We start from the raw sequence: 9,079 nt of genomic DNA, 5'->3' as shown, positions 1-9,079 counted from the left end.
AGAGACCCCCGTCTCCCTCCCGTGTCGCCAGTGCTGAGACAGGGTAGGGCGGGGGCCTTGGATGCTAGTAACGCATAGAGAAGGCGCCCCGCCTTAACAGGGCCAGAGCGGGTATGGAAGCAACAGAGAGCGCCCAGAGCTGGCCCTGCGGGCATCAAAGGCAGATGAGAAGCAAGGGTCCAGGGGGGCAGAAAGGGCCTTCAGAGTCCTCGGGAGGCTCGACATTCCTGCTGGGGGAGCGGGCTCTGCACCACCCTTTGCCAGCACACACACACACACGCACACACGTGCACACCTCCCAGTACAGGGAGCTCATTCCCTCACAGAGATGGTGATAAAGCACATTCTTACACGAAGATCTGAGAGGGCAGGACCACATCGCACGTTGACCTCCGGATCCTCAGTTTCTATCCAAGAGAAGGCGCTCGGTCCACATCTGCACTGAATGAAGGCACGTGCTGAAATCTGTGCCGTGGACCTGCCTGCCGTGGTCGTGACTCAGGCCCACCACCTCCACCAAGACCCCACACAACAAGCCTTCCAGCCCCCCAGCTCCCAGCAGGAGCGTTTAGGCCGGGCCTGGGTACCCGGGGAAGGGCCCGGGTCGGGGGAACCGTCATCTGCCAGGAAACTAAACTCAGTGGAACCCCCTCCCCCACCCCCTGCCCAGGCTTACCTGGCAGTGCCCTGATCCCAGCTCCTACCCCACGGAGACCCCCACAGGCCCATCCTGGAAGACAAAAGAGCCGACCGCAACACAGGAGAAAACCTCACCCAGGCCCCTCCCCAGCCCGGGCCAGATCTCTCTGCTAAGGAGACAGCCCCGGCCCAGGACCCAGGGAGGCTGGGCCCAGGCACACCACCCCCACCTCCCTTCCCCTACCCAGAAAACCTTTCGCTTCCCAGAACACCTCCCTGTTCCCTGCCAACAGCAGCATGGGACCCCGGAGAGAGCAGGGCAAGCTCAGGTTGAGTGAGAGTGTGGAGCAGGGCGAGAAGCCGGACATCTGATCCCAGCTCCGCTATCCTGGGTCACGCTGGACCGGCGGCCCCTCCTTCCAGGTCCCAGGGTCCTCCCAGTCCAGACATTCCCCCGAAGTGCAGTAACCACCTGCAGCTTGAGGCAGAGGATGGGAAGCAGAAGGCCCAACCTCAGTTATCTTTCTGCCCAACTCCCCCCACTCTCATCTCCTATCCTCTTTTCTGATGCCCCAGAAAAAGAAAACATGGGGAGCCAGATGGTGGGCTGGGGCTCTTTAGCTACATCCCCATGTCTGCAGTGTGGAGAAGACCAGAGAATGCCCACAAATCCTGGGCCAGGACCATCTCCCAGGCTTTTCTGGTGACAGCTAAGCTATCTTAGGGCTTCCCTGGTGGCTCAGTGGTAAAGAATCCGCCTGCTAATGCAGGAGACGAGATGCAGGTTGGATCCCTGGGTCAGGAGGATTCCCTGAAAAAGGAAATGGCAACCCACTCCAGTATTCTTGCCTGGGAAATCCCATGGACAGAGGAGGTACAGTCCATGGGATGGCAAAGCATCAGACATGACTCAGGGACTAAACAACAAACAGTGACAAGGTTATCTTCACCCACTGGCAGGCCCGGCCCGTTCACCGCATCTTCAGAGCTTGCTGTCAGCACCTGGACTTGGGGGCCCGGGCCCAGAGCAGGAGAGGTACTCAGACCCTTAAACCAAGAAGCACGTGCCTAGGGGTCACAGTGCCGAGGTCCCCACTTGACTGCCAGGCAAGAAAAGGAGCCCTAGCCAAGTTTTATAAATATGATGACAGAGGACAAGAACCAAGAAGGGAAGGGCCAGCCCAAATCACCAGGAGTCCCCAGTCTCCTCCTGACACCAGATCTACAGGTTCTCAAGATGAAGTTACTAAACTCAGCTCCTCAGAAGTCCCTGAGGGTGGAGTTTGTAAAATACTAGCCTTGATGTCAAAAGTGGGGTAGGAAAATTACTCTCTGGGGCCCCATAAAATGGGGACAAGCTTTTTCTTTGTGTCTTAGGGATAGGAAAGCAAAAGAGCTGGAGCGCTGATTTCCCCCTGGACTTGGGGATTCAGGGATGCTGTACTTTGCTCCACGGACCGGTAGAGGGCAGGCTGGTAGGCTGTGGGCTGGGAAGTTTGAATACTTATCTGCAAGGCTGCTTCCCAGTGTGGTCCTGAACATCTCCAAGAACCCGGAAATTCCCTTCCTTCTCCTCTGTCTCAGAAACTTGCTTGCACTCTGTGAACAGACCCTGCACCACTCAGAGGAACATTGTTTAAACACAATAACAACCCTTTCACCTGACCCTGTGAACCCAGACTCCCTGATATGAATAAATCAACGGAGGTTTCAATGGAAACTTCAGCCCCTGCATCAAGCTGACAGTTGTTTAGGAGGGTATAAAGGGCTCTGAGGTCAAACAAACATGAGTGAGATGATGGCTTCCAGACCCATGTCCCCAATGTGTGACTCAAGGCTAATTATTTTCAAAGGCTCAGCCAGTGTCTGGCGCACAGAGTGTGTTTCCAAAAATTATCCTCCCCAGTTAATGATTTAAACTTTGAATAAATCTTTCAGTAACACTGATGGGCCACATTTATCCTGCAGGGTTAATAAGCTTGCCGGGGCGGCGGGTGTATATACCCCACTTAGGAAGCACAGATCAAATATAAATCCCGTCTTGGCAGACGGATAAGCAAGCTTGTAGTTGTTGGTAGTCCAGACATATAGTATTAATAAAATCTCCTCAGCAATAAAAAGGAACGAGCTATTGCTACAGACTATGACAAGGACAAATTTCAAAAATAGTACAACTGGGTGAAGGAAGCCAGGCCCAAGATAGGCTGTATGATTTCCATTTACATGAAATGTCCAGAAAAGGCGAACCTATATAGACAAAGCAGACCAGAGGCTGCCGAGGATTAAGAGTGGGCTGGGGATTAGCGCTAAATGGGGTGAGGGATCTTATGGGGCCAGTGGAAGTGTTTTAAAATGGAGTTGTAGTGATGGGTGCAGAACTTGGTAAAATGATGAAAACTCACTGAACTGTGCACTCAAAGTGGGTGAGTTATACGATATGCCTCCCTGAAGTTAGACCCAGAAAAGGGGGCTGAATTGCTGACAACAAACAATGGCAAGTTTAAACCTCAAAAACATTATGCTGCGCCAAAAAAAAAAAAAAAAGCCAAGCACAAAAGCGTCCCTAATGATGAACCTTTAGGGAAAACGTCAACTCTGTAGACACAGAAAGCAGCTCAGTGGTTCCTGAGGCTAGGAGGTGATTTAACAGAGGAACTTTCAGGGTGATGCAACTGTCTGATATCTTGATTGTGGTGGTGGCCACACAGATGTGTACCTTTATCAATATCGAAATGTATGCTTTAAATGATTGCATTTTATGGCGTATAAATGACATGGCCTCAGTATAGTTCACTTTTCAAAACTCATCTAGAACTGATGACAGAGGGCAAGACTCAAGAAGGGTCAGGCCAAAGGCCCCACAGAGACCTGGTGGTGAGCTCCCAGGTCCCAGCATCTCAGGTCCCATTACTCTACAACAGACCCCACCCCACTCCTACTTCAAGGTCAGGAGTCCCATCAGGGAGGCCTTGATTGAGGGACTGGACCCCAGAGAACCTCTGAAATCTACAAGTTTTCTCCCACACATGTGGGTTTCATGGTGGACCTGACCACACAGCTTGAGACTGGCCTCCCCTACCCCCAGGAGCACACAGAAGGAGAAGAAGGGTCACCTTGATTACTCCTTTGATGCTGGTAGGGTCACGGCGGCCACATGAATGTGTCTGGAACCATACGGGTAGGCAGGGAGATGCCTCCAGCTGTCATCGAGAGAGAAGGAAAGATGGGGTGGGAAATGTAGCCGTGGGTGCGGTGAGAGTAGACGCCAAAGATGGTGGGAAATGTAGCCATGGGTGCGCTGGAGAGTAGATGCCAGCCTGTGTTCTGAAATCACAGCATTTGCCAAAATGCTCTCCTGGGATGCAGAAGGGAAGAGAAATGAGAAACCACAAGGCATCTTGGTGGGGCCAGTGCCAACCAGAACACCCAAAGGTGCTGGAAAGGACATGGGCTTCCGGTCCTGCTCTGGCACCTTGAGCAGCTGCATTGCTTCTCAAGCTGGTCCCCTCATCCACACAATGGGGATACTAATGGCGCCTGCCATACAGGGGCTGTTGTGAGGATTACATGAGTAATGTAATGGTAACTAGTATCTCTTAGCTTGCATTCTCTTCTTTTCTTACACTATTATGACTACCATTGTCCACACTGCTCATTAATACCATCCACAGATACTCAATTTCCCCCCTACACTCTGCGCTGATCATTGTAATGGAGGAAAAGCTGCCAGGGAAACGCATTTGGTTGCATTTTAGGATCCCTCTGGGTTTGAGGGCTTTTTTTTTTTTCCTGACTCTGGAATAAAATAGCTGCTCAGAGAGCTGAGGCATCAGAGAGACACTGGCCTACATTGCTGTGGATGAGTGAGTGCTGGGAGATGATGGCAGCTCCTGGGAATAAGAGGGTGTGAAAGGCGCCTTGCGGCAGACTTGCAGAGGAAGAGAGGCTTCTGCACACGCGCACAACACTGTATCCCGACACATTCCAATACAAACCTCCCCTAAAAAGGGGAGCTTCAGTATCCACACCTCTCTCAAACAAGGGGACCCCTGAGCTGGACTGCCTTTACCTGACAAAACAATGCGTTAGATCGTTTTCCTCCCATTTTATAGATGAGGAAACTGAGGTTCAGAGTCCAGTGCCTTGCTCCAAGATCACCCAGCAAGAAAATGATGCAGCTGGATTCTAACCAGGCCTGTTGAGGCCCTAAGGGAGAGAAGGTTTCAGATCAGATATGGGGGTGGGGGTTAAAAAAGAAAAGACCCGGAAGGGCCGTATCAAATGCAAACACTGGCCATCAGTGTTTCTGTGAGAGAACTCACGATAACTGCTAAACCATCTGGGTCACTTTATTCCAGTGGCTTCCATGGTCTTGAGGCAACTGATTATGTTCCCTTTTAGGAGAAGAGGTAGCATACTATAGTAGTTTCAAATACACACTTCAGAGCCAGACTAGTTCTAGATTCAAATCCTGACTCTGCAACTAACCTGCTGTCTGACCCTGAGCCAATCACTTCACCTCTCTTAGCCTCCAGTTCCCATCTGTAGTGCCCAATTCTCAGCCTTTCCGTAGGGTCTCCAAGCGGCAACTCCCAGCAAGAACTTTGGTTAACAAATGGTAGCTGGAATCGGTTACCATTAATCATCTACTCCACACCTCTGAGCACAGGTTAGCTCAGCCCCTTCCTCCCCTCCATGACTCGCCCAGTAGCTTCCAGAGGGGCCCACCTGGCACCCCAGGGGAGCAAGAGACACCTGCCTCGTCTGATCCGGTCAGCCTGGCGAGGGACAAGGGGACAGATGTCACCCTCAGCCAGCCTTTGCCTCTACTGAGCATCGCTGGCTATTGTTCCACGGAGCTCCAGCTGACAGATGAGCTGTGCCTCAGAGATGAGGGAAGGATCCCTTCCAAACAAAGGACTAGCCTTTAAGTTGTTCCCCAGCCCATTGAGCCTGCACAATGGCCCCCATGCCCCAGAAACACCACTGTTCAAACAGCCTGAGGTCCACCCAGGAGAGAAACCAACAAGCCCGGTACAAATGAAAGCACATAACTCGATGTCTCTACAAGATTCAGGGGCAGTGGAAGTGACCTGAGCTGAGAGTGGATGCGCTGAAGCAGCCATGTCTCTACTGGGTGTCGGGCACTTTACACACACGGGTTCAGAGCCTCACAATCACCTTTTAAGGGCAAGAATTATGATTCCCACTTTGCAGATGAGGAGACTGAGGCTCAGAAAGGGAAATGACTTCCTCCTGAAACTGACACAGAGCGTAGGGCAGGGGGGGGATTCGCACACAGATCCCTGTAACTCGGCGCCTTCTATTTCTACCACACTAGGCTGCCTGGAGGAGGGATCAACTCAAAGAGCAGAATCCTGCCCTGGGCAGGAGCAGGGATGAGGTCCAGAGAAAGGATCCTTAAGAGGAAGATTTTAAAAACAACTGGCAGGACCAATAATAAGGAGACACCAACCCTGTTAACAGGGATTTCTGCCAAGGGCATAAAACTATGTAGAAACTCCTCTGATGAAACCTTTTAAAAGCATTATACACACAGCACAAATTCACTTAGTATTTTCAAGAACAGAAAATATACTGCAGGGAAATACGTGAAAACGGTAATCAGATCAGATCAGATCAGTCGCTCAGTCGTGTCCGACTCTTTGCGACCCCATGAATCGCAGCACGCCAGGCCTCCCTGTCCATCACCAACTCCTGGAGTTCACTGAGACTCACGTCCATCGAGTCAGTAAAGAGAGTAGTTATTCTTGGATGACGAAACTTTGGACTTTTCATCCCTTTTGTTTTCAGTGTTTTCCAAATCTTCTACAGTTATCACACATTCTTTTAAACTTACTATGTTCATCTTAAAGATCACCAAAAAAATTTTATGTTTGAATTCATTTGAATACCAGTAGAGAGAGTGGTCCTTCTAAATCTCGTGGTAAGTTATGGTTCCTTTGAGCGACTCCAAAGAATCCACCTCTCTCCTCCCTGAAGGAGTGAAGAGATGGACCAAAAATGCAGCAGGAAGGTGTAGGGTAGATTTCAGAGACTTTCTCAACGGCCAGCATCATTCATTAACAAAATAGGTGGGCAAGGGAGCCACAGGGATGTTACCCCTAAAACGGGCTTCCCAGGTGGCTCAGACAGTAAAGAATATGCCTACAATGCAGGAGACCGGGGGTTCGATCCCTGGGTGGAGAATTCAATACTTGGGTCAGGAATTTGGTCCTCGGGTTGGAAATGGGTCAGGAAGACCCCCTGAAGAAGAGAATGGCAACCCACACTCCAGTATTCTTGCCTGGAGAATTCCATGGACAGAGGAGCCTGGTGGGCTACACAGTCCATGGGTTTGCAAAGAGTTGGATACCCTCAAAATTTTTTCAACATGAAATTAACCAACCTCAGTGTGGGCCACCCAACGCTAACCTCTTCCCAAGTGTCCCCGGGGATACCTTTTTACCCAGAGTGGTTCTGGGCCGGGGGTGAGGGGAGAGGTCTGACCATCTGCCCAAAGAAGAGGAGGAAGGGGTCTGAGTAAACCTCCAGATGCCCAGCCCCATCCTAGCCCTGCTGACTCATCCCCTGGCCACGTGGCCCGGACATCTGCCATACCTGAAGCAACGCCCCTAAAGTCTGAGAACCGCTGTCCTCAGGTTTCCCAGTCTGTCGAGTGGAATTACTCATCCCTCCCCTCCCCCACCAGCCCCGGCAATAGCGAAGCTCCCTGGCTTTCCCAGATGGGGACCGCTTTTCGGTCGCTCGAAGGAGCCGCTGGGCCCCGGGTCTCACTCGGTCTGAGGCTGAGCACCGAGAAAAACAAAGCCGTTCTCTCCCCGCCCCTCCCCTCACTAGCACCTCCTCCCTCCCCCCTCCCCACCCCCAGCAGCAGGTGGGGGCGGTTTCCCCGCGCCCGCACTGCAGTGGGGTGAGGGCGCCAGCAGCCCCGGCGCAGGGCAGCCCCCGGCCTGGAGCCCCCGAGGATGGGGGTGGGGGCATACGGAGCCCCCAGCCTCCCTCACAGCCGAGAAGCAGTGTCTCCAGCCGAGGGTCCTCCAGTGAGAGAGAGCAGAGATCGGGCCCCCTCCCTCCCAAATCCCCAGCCTCTCTAGAGAATCTATGGGAGAGATGTGGGCAGGGAGCTGGGGGTTCTGGGGTCTCTGCAGACCCATTTAAGGATACAACGTGGGCTATCTGGATTCAAACATACCTGGCTGTGTGACCTTGGACCTGTCGCTAACCTTCTCTGGAGCTCAGTTTCTTCATCTTTAAAATGGGACGCTTACCACCTCCGGGGACTGTTGTGAACAGGCATGCAAAGCACTAAGCTGTTGCTGGCAGAGAGCTCTCCTCGACCTGATGTATTATTATCATTACCGATACCATTATTCTTCTCATTGAAGAGGTTTTCCGGCCCTCTGCATCCCTTTGGACACCGGACATCTGGCATTTGAGTCCCGAAGTGGAGAACTGGCAGGCGCCAGGGTTGGGGGGTGGGGGGTGGCTAGGTACGAAACAACGGGGGCAGGGGGCTCAAGAACCCTGCATCCCATCCCATCCCCCACCTCCAGTTCTGAGACCACGCAGGGGCCCTCGAAGGCTTGGCTGGTTCTGGTGGGCGGAAAGGTTCAGGGGGACTGACGCTTCCTGTTCTGTCCGGTAGCTTGGGGGAAGGGAGGGTCTTTGTTTCCCCTCAGATCATGACTGCAAGACCCCCATGGGCGCTAGACTCGCATTGCAAACTCCCCCCATTCTTGCCCAAGCCCCACCCAGCCCGGGGTCGGCTGCATTTGACAACAGCGGACTGGTGAGGCTCTTCGTCCAACAAATGAGGGCAGCTTCAGGCAGGGTTTGCCACCCCAGGCAAGGTTTGTCCCAGCCAGGGACCCTGGGACCTACCCTCGACGCCAGCCTCGGGGAAATTAGGCTGTTCCCGGCGCGCAGACAAGGATGCTTGGGCAGGGAGGGCTGTTTGAACCGGTCGGCGGCTTACCTCGGGTCCGCGGTCTTGCGGCGCCAGTGCAGAGAGCTCTTTGTGCCCCGGCTCACAGCGCAGAACTGGGGGAGCCCCTGCAGGCGCCTCCCATCGCAAACTCCTCCCCGCCCTCGTCCGCAGCCTCCCTCCCGCCGGTCCCCCGAGCGCAGCCGGCGTAGTCTTTGTAGCTGCTGCAGCGCCCATGAAATTTTAATGCTGGAGCGGCTGGCGGGCGGAGGCGCCCCACCCCCGGCCCTCCCCTCGGCCCTCCCCCCGTCTCCCCGCGCCCCTGCAATCCCACACCCTACCCTTCACCCCGTCCCGGGGGTCGGGGTCTGAGTGGGGGGTGCGGCCGGGTTTGGAGGCAGCGCACCGACACCCCCGCGGCACAAAGAGGCGAGCGGGGCAGCGCGCTCGGCCTCCCGCATCCCAGCCCGCGGCGCTGCCATGGCAACGCTT

General features: G+C 53.7%; 1 long non-coding RNA gene across 4 annotated transcripts in view; it reads right to left on the bottom strand.

The window, feature by feature from the left end:
- LOC139176766 (uncharacterized) overlaps positions 1-8,781 on the bottom strand; it is a 28,025-nt gene extending 19,244 nt beyond the window's left edge. The window contains exons 1-4 of one of the 4 annotated variants that reach the window (XR_011561216.1): positions 8,639-8,781; positions 3,753-3,994; positions 677-2,251; positions 352-441 (exon numbers count right to left, since the gene is read on the bottom strand). This is a non-coding gene — a long non-coding RNA (uncharacterized lncRNA). The remainder of the gene's footprint in view (positions 1-351; positions 442-676; positions 2,252-3,752; positions 3,995-8,638) is intronic. The other 3 variants (XR_011561215.1, XR_011561214.1, XR_011561213.1) reach the window with 3 other exon arrangements.
- Positions 8,782-9,079: the final 298 nt, after the last annotated feature.

This window comes from Bos indicus, chromosome 17 (assembly GCF_029378745.1).
Source record: "Bos indicus isolate NIAB-ARS_2022 breed Sahiwal x Tharparkar chromosome 17, NIAB-ARS_B.indTharparkar_mat_pri_1.0, whole genome shotgun sequence".
NCBI classification, from domain to species: domain Eukaryota; kingdom Metazoa; phylum Chordata; class Mammalia; order Artiodactyla; family Bovidae; genus Bos; species Bos indicus.
Note: the sequence above shows the minus strand (reverse complement) of the source record. Positions and strands in the feature narration are given on the sequence as shown.